General features: G+C 41.6%; 1 long non-coding RNA gene across 1 annotated transcript; it reads left to right on the top strand.

Annotated features, from left to right (window-relative positions):
- Positions 1 to 684: 684 nt before the first annotated feature.
- LOC126970914 (uncharacterized) lies at positions 685 to 8,195 on the top strand. Its single transcript, XR_007730728.1, has 3 exons — positions 685 to 837; positions 7,216 to 7,373; positions 8,048 to 8,195. It is a non-coding gene; the product is annotated as an uncharacterized LOC126970914 (long non-coding RNA).
- Positions 8,196 to 13,450: the final 5,255 nt, after the last annotated feature.

Raw genomic sequence — 13,450 nt, 5'->3', positions numbered from 1 at the left:
TCCGTTATCTCCCTTTTTTACAAGATGATAGCCGTCATCTGTCAATCTGTAAATGACTGCACGTTTTATACAATCGATCTAATCGCTTTTTTCTTAGAGAGTTTCGCTAGGCTTAGTCGAGCATCCTTTGCAATGAAACTTCCATTCCATTGGTCTCTCCTACTCCAAATGCATCTAGGTACTACGGTTTAGTCGTGTTGCTTTATAATTACTGCAACCGGGAGGTGATTCTACAGATTAGGTATATTATGTAATATTAACAAATACAAAAGCTAGAGTTTTTCGTCTATCCCTCAAAGTTTCTTTTTTTAAGTTTAATAAATGAAATAACTTAAATAACGGGCACCATCTTTATTCTTCACAGCAGCAAATCCCCAGAGAATTTTGACACTACGTTCAAATCTAATCGTACGAACAAATCTTCTGTTAGCACAGAGTAGTGAAATACTAAGGTGATAGATAATAGATGAGTGATAGACAACATAAATTATTCTTAATATTATATTCTTTTACTGCTATGTATGAGAAAAAATAAGAAATATAAATGTATGTTTTATTACATTAAGGAGAAGGCTTACATTATTTTACAATCTTTATATGGTAGGCGGAAGATACCACAGAATAATATAGTAACCATATTCTATCTAATTTGTGGTATTGTGAATATTTCCTTTGGCATACACATGTCAATCACTTGAATCTAAATCTCTTATCTAAATATTTGGTACCATATTATGTATAAATATTTTTGTATAAAATTCAGTTTAATATTATAATGAAGAAGTTTAGGATATGGGAGTAAAATTGCGTGGAGTTTTTCTTTGTTTTTTCTTAATTGTAAGTACGGACTAATCTCATGTTTATATTCTTCGCTTTATAAAAGATGTGTGCTTTTTTTTTTTTTATGGAATAGGAGGACAAACGAGCGTACGGGTCACCTGGTGTTAAGTGATCACCGCCGCCCACACTCTCCTGCAACACCAGAGGAATCACAAGAGCGTTGCCGGCCTTTAAGGAAGGTGTACGCGCTTTTCTTGAAGGTACCCATGTCGTATCGTCCCGGAAACACCGCACACGGAAGCTCATTCCACAGCTTCGTGGTACGAGGAAGAAAGCTCCTTGAAAACCGCACTGTGGAGGACCGCCACACATCCAGATGATGGGGATGAAATCCTAACTTGTGGCGTGTCGTGCGAAGGTGGAATTCGGCGGCAGGAATCAGGTTGAACAGCTCTTCGGAACACTCCCCGTGATAGATGCGGTAGAAAACACACAATGAAGCGACGTCTCTACGCAACGCCAAATGATCCAGCCATTCACAGAGTACTGGGTTCCCGACAATTCGAGCTGCTCTGCGTTGCACGCGGTCAAATGGATCGAGCTGATACTGGGGTGCGCCAGACCAGAGATGACAGCAATACTCCATGTGAGGCCGGACCTGCGCTTTGTAGAGCGCTAGAATGTGGGCCGGCTTGAAGTATTGCCGTGCTCTATTTATGACGCCCAGTTTCTTTGAAGCCAGTTTGGCTTTGCCCTCCAGATGGCCACGGAATTGGCATTTGCTCGAGATTTCGAGACCCAGTATTCCGATACTAGGCGAGGCTTTAAGGGAAGTGTTCTCGAAGAGCGGTGATACGGCAAATGGGGTTTTTTTAGTGGTAAACGCGCAAACTTGAGTCTTCTGGGGGTTAAATTGGACAAGGTTCAACTTACCCCATTCCGCGACCTTCTCGAGAGAGGACTCGATAGAAGACACAAGTTTCTCCCGGCACTGGCCGACGTTTTCCCGAGAGAGACCTACATGGCCCGTGTATACGGCATCACCAGTGCTGTCGTCTGCATAGCAATGCATGTTGGCGGTGTCCAACATATCATTGATATGCAGAAGAAACAGCGTGGGAGATAGCACACAGCCTTGGGGCACTCCAGCGTTCACGGGCTTGGGATTCGAGCAATAACCGTCGATAACGACCTGTATGCTGCGCCCACTAAGGAAGCTGGAGGTCCACTTGCATAAGCTCTCGGGAAGCCCAAATGATGGAAGTTTTGCGAGGAGCGCCTTGTGCCATACACGATCAAAGGCCTTCGCTATATCCAGACCAACTGCCAGGCCTTCCCCCTTGCTTTCAATAGCCGCCGCCCATCTATGTGTTAGGTATACCAGAAGATCGCCAGTCGACCGACCATTGCGAAAGCCGTACTGCCGGTCGTTGATCAACTGGTGACCCTCAAGGTATACCAAGAGCTGGCGGTTAATTATGCTCTCCATGATTTTGGAGAGTAGGGAGGTAATCGCAATAGGCCTGTAGTTTGCCGGATCCGAACTGTCTCCTTTTTTTGGGATCGGATGGACAAGGGCTGACTTCCATGAATCAGGGACTACGCCTTTTGAATAAGAGTGCCGGAATAAACGCGTTAGCACCGGCGTCAACTCAGGGGCACACGTTCTAAGCACGATTGGAGAAATGCCATCCGGCCCGCTCGACTTCCTGACGTCCAACGAAAACAGAGCTCGCCTAACAGTTTTCTGTCGGAACTGTACTTCAGGCATGGAGCTCTGACACCGCGGGAAGGTCGGCGGTGTTTTTCCGTTGTCGTCAAGAGTCGAGTTGGAGGCAAAAAGAGTGCACAGGAGATCGGCCTTCTCTTTTGCCGTATGGGCCAGGGTGTCATTCCTCATGTGCAACGGCGGCATGGACGGCTGGTTGAAGTTACCAAGAGCAGCTTTCGACAACGACCAAAACTTGCGTGTTCCGGTCGGGTAACTGGAAAGCTGCTCGCCAATTTTGACGACGTGCTTCGATTTCGCACGGGCGATTTGCCGCTTAAAAAATCTGGAGGCACGGTTATATTTCCTCTTCAGAACTTTGCAGTTCGGATCCTTTGAGCCCAGCGCCGCAACCCAAGTTCGATACGCCTGTTTTTTGCATTCAGATGCTGCTTTAACTGACGCATCGAACCGGGGCTGTGATCTGCCACCGATCGGTACTACAGAGCTTGGTATAAAAATATCCATGCCCTGCAATATTACATCGGCTACTGCAACGGCGCAGTCACTAGGATCATCCGAAGGGAAACAAACCCCGCCCCAAGGGTAGGATGCAAAAAAGGAACGCATCCTATCCCAATCTGCTGACTTGTAGTGCCAAACGCGGCGGGTCGCTGGTGGTCTGCGACGTTGGCGTCGGATAGGCACTACACTCCAGACCACGCAATGGTCGGACGTTCCGAGAGGGGCGTCGACAGAGACCTGGTAACCATCGGGATGTGTAGTCAGCAGAAGATCTAATAAGGACGGCATGTGGCTATCCACATCCGGGAGCCGCGTCGGCGACTCAACCAATTGGGACAGACCATACGCCAATGCAAAATTATGCACAGATCGCCCTGCGTAGTCTGTGGTACGTGATCCAAGCCATTCGGCATTGTGCCCGTTGAAATCACCCAAGACTACGATTTCAGCGGAGGAGATCTGAGCAAGCACGTCATCAAATGCCGCTTGAACGCAGCCCATGAGGTGATCCGTTTCTGCGTTACCACTATGGGACCTGTAGACACACGCATAGATGCGGACGCGGTCCTCTAAATCTACGCGGAGCCAGAGAGTAGACAGGCCCCTACCCTCAAAATTGCCGAGACGGCGACAGCAGATATCCTCCCTAACGTACACACATACCCCGGCATGAGGCATGAAATTATGCTCAATTTTGTACCCGGGGTACGTTAAATATGACGTATCGCTAGGTCGAGATATCTGCGTCTCCGTAAGGAAACACAAGGCCGGCTGCGACGTCTCAAGGTGGTGGTGGACGGCGTTTAAGTTGGAGTGAATTCCCCGGATGTTACAAAAGTCCACATTAAGCGTGGAGCGGGGTGCCGTGGTGTTGCTGCCCTGTTTGTCCTGTGACATACACGGTACTGTGCCCTCCCCAGAATACGAAGGGCAGCCCGAGCGCGAATGCTCGGGGAGGGATTCTCTGGCTCTACAAGAGCCGGTACCCTCCTGGGGTAATTTCTCTTTAAATACCGCTCTCATATTTTGTTTGGGGGGGGGGGGGGGGGGAATGGCCTCCGGTCCTCGACACTAACCTATGCGAAACATAGCGGCACTAGGCCGCTACTTCACGCCGGTATTCTGTGCGAGTGTGGTAAGTAACCCGGACGAGTCTGGCCCGATTGTGCTGACGTCATGAGACAGCAGCGTGACTCTCCCACTTTCAAAAAGCCCGTAGTCGCCTCTTACGACACCCTTGGACCTGGGACTACCCTATTCTTTTTACGCCCCGGGGCAGCACAGGGCAAGTTTTTCATTCTAAATTGAAATAGTAATCTAAATATTATCTTAAATAATAAAGATAAATTTAATTATGACTATTCTACATTAGACTTAATCAATTTAGAATAGTTGTGATTGCTTAATGTACGTCATCAATAATTTTTAATTACTTATTTTCGAATGCATAATGCCTAAAAAAGGATGTTTTTCCTTTCGATAGAATAATGCTGTATTTTTTATACAAAAGAGGGTTTATGTGCAACAGGCTTTTACGTTGATAGGAAGTCAAAAATCTACCGACAACATATCACATAACCACTATACCAGTGCTCTTCAGATGCGTTGCCAGCCTCTAAGGTGGGAGTATGCGGGTTGGACTTAGTATCCCTTAGCACGAATTCGGATGAAAAAAATATTGTAGTTGATAGAGCTTTAGTCCACGATTACATGGACTTAGTATCCCTTAGCACGAATTTGGATGAAAAAAATATTGGAGTTGATAGAGCTTTAGTCCACGATTACAATGATACCACTCTTATTACAAGGTAATGCACCGTTTTCAAGAAAATCACAAAAAAAAATCTTACCTAAAACAGGTAAATCACATAAATAAATATCCCATAGCACAAATTTGGTTGTAGAAAATATTGTAGTTGATAGAGCTTTAGTCCACGATTATAATGATACCGCTCTTATTACAAGGTAATGCACCGTTTCTAAAAAAAATAACGAAAAAATTTCTAACCTAAAACAGATAAATCACGTAAATAAACACTAGATGAGCGCTGCCATCGTGGCGGGAGGCTAAAAACTGTCATAAAATGATTTTGGTTTCTTAGTAAAATATAAGTACAGGCAAAGGGTTCAAGCTCATACAGCCATAAATTAGTAAAAGTAATAAATCCCCAAAGCTATAGAGCTTGAAGTTGATAGCAACTGCAATTCATTAAAATTGGTTAGGTTAGGTTATGTTAGAACAGTTAAAACAACCAAATTGTAGGCGTTTCCCCCCATTAACAAATTAGGGAGGGGGGAGGGTCGACTTTTATTTTGGGTTTTCATAAAAACTGTGTATTACGTTGTAATAAGAGTGGTAGCACTATAATTGTGGACCAAAGCTCTATCAACTACAATTCATTAAAATTGGTTAGGTTATGTTATGTTAGAACAGTTAAAACAAGTTAGTGCGTTCCGTTCCTTTAATTGTTCCTGTACCCTTTAGTTTATGCTGTGCCTAACGACGTTTTAGTTAAACACAAGATAAACATTATTTTGTAATAGAAAAGGATAAACTCCATTTTAATCGGCGTTATTTTCAGGTTACTGACGTCGTTATTGTTAGATCACTGTTTAATAAAACACGTGTCTAAGCCAAATTTTTTTTTTAATAACACCGTTAGAGTTTAAATCCGCCGTTGTGAAATTACTGGGCCAATGAGACTTATCATGTTATGTCTCAAGGTGACGAGCGTAATTGTGGTGCCGCTCAGAATTTTTGAGTTTTTCAAGAATCCTGAGCGGCACTGCATTGTAATGGGCAGGGCGTATCCATTACCATCAGCTGAACGTCCTGCTCGTCTCGTCCCTTATCATCATAAAAAAAGACCTATAGTGCCACACGCGGCGACAGCCTAAGAAGCGAGGCCGTGTTAGACGCGTGATCGGCACGGTGCTCCGGATCAGGCAGTGGTTCGACGATCCCAGAAGAGGGTCAACGGAAATTAGGTAGCCGTCCGGATGTGAGGTCAGCAGAAGGTCTAGCAGTGAAGGTGTATGATCTTCCACATCTGAGATTCGCGTTGGTGCAATAACCAGTTGCGTCAGACCATATGTTAAGGCGAAGTCGTGAACAGATCTCTCTGCATGATCGGTGGTACGTGAGCCTAGCCATTTGGCCTCGTGGGCACCAAGATACACGATATCTGCAGTGGGGATCTGCTCCAACACGGAATCTGTAGCCATTTGGATGTGTTCGAGGAGCCGGCTTGTCTGCGTTACCTCTATGGGACCTTTACAGGCATGCGTAGATTCGCGGATGGTCATCGGAGTCTACACGCAGCCAGATGATGGATAGGTCCGATCTTTCAAGAAAACTCAGGCGTCGAGAACAGACATCCTCCCTGACGTAAACGCACACGCCAGTCCGTGGTATAAAGGGGTGATCCAAATTATACCCCGAGTATGAAAGGTAAGATGAATCTGCCAGGGAGGATATCTGTGTCTCGGTTAAGAAGAGCAGGGCCGGCTTCGCCGGCTCCAGGTGAAAGTTGACGTCATTTTAATTTGAGCGAAGACCCCGGATGTTGCAAAAGTCCACAGCGAGTGTGGAGGAGGGTTGTTTGAGCCTCCTGCTCTGTTTGCCCCGAGTCAGCGCAGATTTGCCCACTCCAGAATACGCGGGGCAGCCTGGGCAACCACTATTAGGTACAGGTCCTAATTGTGGACGCCCAGGGACGGATTCTCCAGGACTGCATAGCCTGGTACCGTCCTGGAGTAGTCTTTTTAGTCCGTGCTGCCATTTTATTTGGGAGGGGGGGTGTAGGCCTCCGGATACCCCACTCACCGTACGAAACACAGCGGCATAGCCGCTATTTCACGCTGGTTTCGAGTGGGGGAGTGGTATTTCTCCGGGCGTGCCGGCCCAATTCGGTTGTCCGTGAGGACCCAACATGGCACTACCACTCCTATAACTATATTTATAGTACCAATGGCTCCTGTTAAAGGTCAAGGTCTATAATAAACTAAATGATAAGGGTGATTATGTAAATTATTTGACGGTACCATGTCGTATTGTCCTATAAAAACCGCACAAGGAATCTCATTCCATAGAATATCTGTCCTTATTCAGAAAACAAATAATACAAAGAGTCGTATTATATCTGAAAATTTTTATATCATGAAATTCATTTCCTTCAGCATTTAACTGAATATTTTTTCAGTGGCCTACAAGCACGTTGGACCTTGATGTTCCGGAGCTGGAAGGGAGATGGAGGTATCGAAACCCCAGATGGCAACTCGACGAGAGCATAAAACCCTGTATGAGAATCCAACCGACAAGCAAGGATATTATCAAAAGATTCAACTCTATACTGCCATAGTAAGTTATGTCGAAAATGCAATTTTTTGTGAAATTTCCTTGTATAATTGTTTAGCTTAATTCATATGGAATAATACTAGAAATAGTGTCTCTAAAAAGTTTTGAAAACTACAGAAAGGCAGCATGTAACAGACACGAATAGTTACTCCTTAGAATTCGGGAAACCCACGTAACTCGTGGAAAACCCGTATGAAACAATAACCAAATACTTTCTCCAAAGTTCTGTACATTATGAAATACTCTTTAAAAAGTCGTAAAGCATTGCTACGTTGCGTAAATTCTTAAGCCCTAAAGAATACCCGAATAATTTTTCCAAAAATTCGTTAATGCGAAGTTCTTGTATATAGCAGAAATTTTTATGGAGTAAATATAACATTCATAGTTTCTTTAAAACGTTTTTCTAATAATATTACCATTCTTTATAACATTATAGACAACAATAAACATTGCTATGCTCTTGCAGGACTTCGAATATTATAAATGTTAAATATAAGGGTAGATCCCTTATATTTAACCATTATCTTCTTTGATGAAAATTTTGAATTTGAATTTCAACAGTCATGTAGCTCAGGTACTTATTGAGTAAATAATACTCAAATAGTTTCCAATAAGTCGTAAGAAGAAGAAAAGCTTGTATACTCCAGAAAATACTTATGGGATAATAAACATTCCAGTTTTGATCGTGATCACGCAAATACGGCGTTTCTCCAGAAGTACCGCGCGACTGTACTTGGCCTCACCGACACTGATGATCTTCTCGACGTAGAAGCTGCATACCACGCCGCGGTGCTCACTCCGCTTATCTTTTTGCGTCAGTACAGAGACACCTGGTGCTTATTGCAGAGGGTAAGTATTGAACGAAGTAAAAGAGTTATTATGCACTAAAAAGACGAAGTTTTAAGGTTTTGTCTATATAAACATTTGGTTATATTTTTAAAGTGATAACCCTCACTTCTAGGATTAATACACAAATAAAATTTGAAAACAAAATTTTATGAACGATGCGGGACTCGAACCTAGGACATCTCGCGTTGCGTGCGAGTGCTCTGCCAATTGAGCTAACCGTTCGAGTGACGTATTGTCATAAAATCTTGTATGATTTTGTCAACTCTCAGGTTGTGGCTTCATCTACAGGATCTATTTTACAGTTGATAACCTGCTCAACTCTTGCAAATCTAAGCAATTTGTTATGTTTTACAAGATTTTATGACGATACATCACTCGAACGGTTAGCTCAGTTGGCAGAGCACTCGCACGGAACGCGAGAGGTCGTGGGTTCGAGTCCCGCATGGCTCGTAAAATTTTGTCTATATAGCTCTCAAAATGGTATATTAGACTAAAATAAACTCCGCTATATTTATGGATAATACATTGGATAGACATACTTGATCTAATGGTTGGTATTTACCACATACCTTCAAGTAAATATAGATTTATAACTCTCCAATTACTGCAACGTCATGAATCGATATGATGGTACATTACCCGTCTTTTTTTCATAGCTGAATAGTTTGCTACGAACATTGTGAGAATTCCGGGTAGCTTTTTCTTTATTGGTAGGAGTTTGATTTTTTACTGCCTCTTCTTCAGTCATGAGGGGTGGCCATGAGCATTTTGAATTCGTCCTTATCTTTGGCGAGATGGAACATTAGTACGACGGAGGTAGTAACGGTCTACTCCTGGATGTTCCGTAGCCGGTATTTACTTGTCTAATGCATCCTTTTACTGCAGTTTGCCCATCATGATGAAAATCTGATGTCATAGCTCATGGTCAAAATGCTGTATCTTACACTTTTTGAGAGATTGCATAATGTCACCGAGCATATCAACGCGTTGGAGAACAGTTTAATTCTTAATATTATTGTGTCCAGCGCCAATGCAAAACATTCATCAGTACCAGCACATTTCGAAAGCCTGCAGGCGACTCTATGCTTCGCAGCTTTACATTGCAATAGGCCAGATATAACAGAGAAGTATCCTTACTCGGAGCTTTATTTGCAATTTTGGACAATATAAGACTTTTATTGTTTTATTTTAATAGACCATTGGAGTAATTATGATACCAAAATTGCCTTTTTTTCCATACAGTTTAACCGCGCATTGCGTCTCTACCAAGCATCTCATCCGACAGAGAAGAGATCTGCTCTCAAGCTGCTACAAAACTTGAGAGCAGTCACTAACAAGGTAACTTGTAACATTTTTGCAGGACGACTGACTGTACGGGGCTATCTCCACGAGCGAGTTCTGTTAGCATCGTGACTTAGCAATATAGACAGAATAGAGTTTGTTACCAAACTCCTCCGAAACAGCTCAACCAATTTGTAAGAAAATTTGTGTGTATATCAGCTTGGTCTGAGAATCAGCCAACGTCTATTTTTGATAGCCCTAAATGATAAGGGTGACCCACCCCTAAATATTTATTTTTTATTTTTTTTGACAATATTTTATTTTGATTTTGATTCAGCATTAAAAAATAGATACAACTTCAAATTTACACCCGTCTAAGACCAACACCAAGTTTTTGTATCGCGATTTTTATATTATTCTATTCCATCCGTATCCACAGATACGCAATAGAGTTGCAAGATGGCAATCGAATATAATTATTATTGTAGTACGATAAATTTTATTTACGATACATTTGATAGGTCTGAGAATCGGTCGTCATCTATTTTTAAACCCCAAAAATTTTAACTATTGATTTTTTTTTATTACTTTATATGGCATTACAACGTTTGCTGGGTCAGCTAGTTAGCTAGTATATGATGATGATATAAAGGATATGAAGAATTATCGGAGCCCGCTCGTTGCGGAATGTACAAATTAGGCCAAGGAAGGCCTATCGAATTATTGTACAACGTGTCATCGTGCAAACTGAGATCCTGTTAGCGTCGTTGACGAACGGTGTAGCGAGTCGCATTGATGCGTTGTCGGGATATATACATATATTTTGCATAGAAGGGCATTCCCGTTGCGAAAGACTCGCTCGTGGAGGTAGCGCCGTAGCGATGCACTTGTACTGTAATTGGGTTCTGGTTTCATACGCTATTGATCTAGTATTTATTTAACTTAAGCACTGTTCTAACTGGAATCTCACACACACTTTGTAACTTTTACATTCTTGAACAGCTGCTACATCCTGGAATTATCTTTATTTAGACCTGTCCCCCCTATTCCTGAACATTAATAATATGATAGTAGTTCTCGAAGAAATTGTATCCCAGAATACTGTATCTACCCCAGCGATTTATTGATTATCAGGTCGCCCTTCTTATTCTGGGGAGGGCACAGCTTACTGTGCCCTTTCTTAAACGCGGCTAAACCTATCTAAAAGGCCAGAAATGCTTTTGTGATTCCTCCTGGTGTTGCCAGACAGTATATGCGGCGGTAATCACTTACCTTCATGTTAAGTTTCTCTTTCTTTATCGATTCCAGGCTCGTATATTCGTTTCGGAGCTGCCTGGCACATCAACACCGACACGCACTACATCACCTCCCGACGTCGATGATGAAGAGATACACGAAATCAAATATGTGAAAGAGTTGGTTAAAAATCTGGGATGATGAAATTGTGTTTTATTTAAAAGAACCTGATGATTAGGCTTCATTTGCACCAGACTTAAGAAGCCTGGCATTATAGAAATGCCGCATTACCACGTGGCATTTTCATAATTTCTATAATAAAGTACCTTTTATACCGATGAGACTTCTTCAAATGTTTGAAAAAAAAGGACAATATTGTATAAATTGTCTTTTTAAAAAAGTGCAAAAATAATACTGGTAAAATATTTCTCTCTTAATTTTTTATCTCATTCTCTCAGAGATCGCTATTTGATTCCGACACGGCGATAGAGGTCTAACTGGCATAACAATTAAATATAAGGGAACAACCTATTTGGAAAATGTAGCCTATAAAACCTTTTATCGTTTCTCACTGCAGTAGAAAATGAAATTGAACTTAACTACATTACTAGCAATTTTTCACCAGTGGGAGGGTCCTTTGCACAGGAAGCCGGCTAGATAAAGGGTATCATAACGGCGCCTATTTCTGCCGGGAAGCAGTAATGTGTAATTTCACTAGCTACGGCGCCCTTCAGACCGAAACACAGTTATAGTTATTACTGTGTTTCGGTCTGAAGGGCGCCGTAGCTAGTGAAATTACTGGGCAAATGAGACTTAACATCTTATGTCTCAAGGTGACGAGCGGAATTTGTAGTGCCGCTCAGAATTTTCGGGTTTTTCAAGAATCCTGAGCGGCACTGCATTGTAATGGGTAGGGCGTATCAATTACCACAGGGTGAACGTCCTGCTCGTCTCGTCGCCGGCATCCTGTGCAAAGGAGCCTCCCACTGGTAAATACAATATAGATTCGTCATGTCCGTCTCTCTATCCGTGAATGTCACAGCCACTTTTTTTCAAAACTATAAGATCTATACTGTTGAAACTTGGTGAGTTGATATTGTATTCTGTGAACCGCATTAAAATTTTCACACAAAAATAGAAAAAAAAAACAATAAATTTTAGGGGTACCCATACTAAGAACTGATTTTTTTTTTCATCAAAACCTGTGTGGAGTAGGTATTTATGGATAGGTCTTCAAAAATGATATTGAGGTTTTTAATATAATTTCTTTCTAAACTGAATAGTTTGCACGAGAGACACTTCCAAAGTGGTAAAATGTGTGTCCCCCTTCGAAAATAAGAGAATGATAAAACTAAAAAAATACATGATGTACATTAAAATGCAAACATGCAAACTTCTACCGAAAATTGGTTTGAACGAGCTCTAGTAAGTAGTTTTTTTATGCGTATATATGATGAGGGCTCATTTGCACTATGATTTTGAGCAAAGATTTTATGCTTTTTCCATTTAAATAATTTAATATCAATTCCTTTCTATATAACTTTTACATTATGTTACATGCTGCTACGGAACCCTTCATGGTCGAGTCCGACCCGCACTTGGCCGCTTTTTTATTAATTATAATATCCTAGTGATGCTTGTATGCAAAATACCGTAATAAAGCGACGATGTGACGTCATCTACGTCAGGTCCATATATGTATAATGTAACAGGATAGTGAATAATTCGAGAACCCTGCAGAAACTGTTGCAGGTAAGAAACAAGTTATTTAAGAATATTCGTTTGTTGCAGTTGTTATATAGCAAGTCGGGCAGTCATCTGGTGTCGGTAAATAAGTAAATATTCACAAGGTACAGACCTCTGCAACATTGAAATACAGCCATACACCTCTCTCAGCTGTTTAACATTTCACAGATACTGCCGATGATATAATAGTATGGATAAGACATTGAAATATTTAATGTGTTTGAGCATTTATAACACGTGGTTAATTCCATCTTGTGTTTAATAAAATGTTTGGTTTCTCTGCAGAGTTGTGAGAAATTTTGTTTAAAAAAGTAATCTTATTTATAAAATGATCGTGTCCCGGTGTTAGTTACTAAACTCCTCCGAATCCTCCTGACTAATCCAATTTGTTTGAAAAATTGCGTGTATATCAGGTAGGTTTGCGAATCAGCCATCATTCATCTATTATTCATTAACCTAAGTGATAAGGGTCCCCCACCCCTTAATATTTTTTTTTAAGTATTTTTTTTATTATGATTTAGCATTAAAAAATACATACATACAACTTAAAATTTTCACCTGCCTACAATCAACACCTATTTTGTATGGAGATTTTAATATTATTCTATTCCATCCGCAGATACGCAATAGATTTGCAAAATTTTCACACATCCTCATACCCAAAATGCGCTACCCACGAAGCAGTTACTAAACTCAACAGGCAACGTAGAGGTACCTTATTGATAAGAAATAATAAGAAATCGGTCTTTATTGTGGTGAGTTCCTTGCTTAAAGTATTGTTATACCGCAATACGATTCAATGATAAATGGATGATCAATGTAGGTGTTCGATAACCTTTTCGATTCTTAACGATTCGAATGAGAACCGGTCGGTCAATGCTAGGCAATGGTAAATATAAATATAATACACTAACCTTGCACTCCCACTTAAATGCACTGCTTTGGTTTCCTCGGAGGATAACAGCACG

This window comes from Leptidea sinapis, chromosome 22, assembly GCF_905404315.1.
Source record: "Leptidea sinapis chromosome 22, ilLepSina1.1, whole genome shotgun sequence".
NCBI lineage: Eukaryota > Metazoa > Arthropoda > Insecta > Lepidoptera > Pieridae > Leptidea > Leptidea sinapis.
The sequence above is the reverse complement of the archived record's forward strand: the minus strand, read 5'-3'. Positions and strand labels throughout refer to the sequence as shown.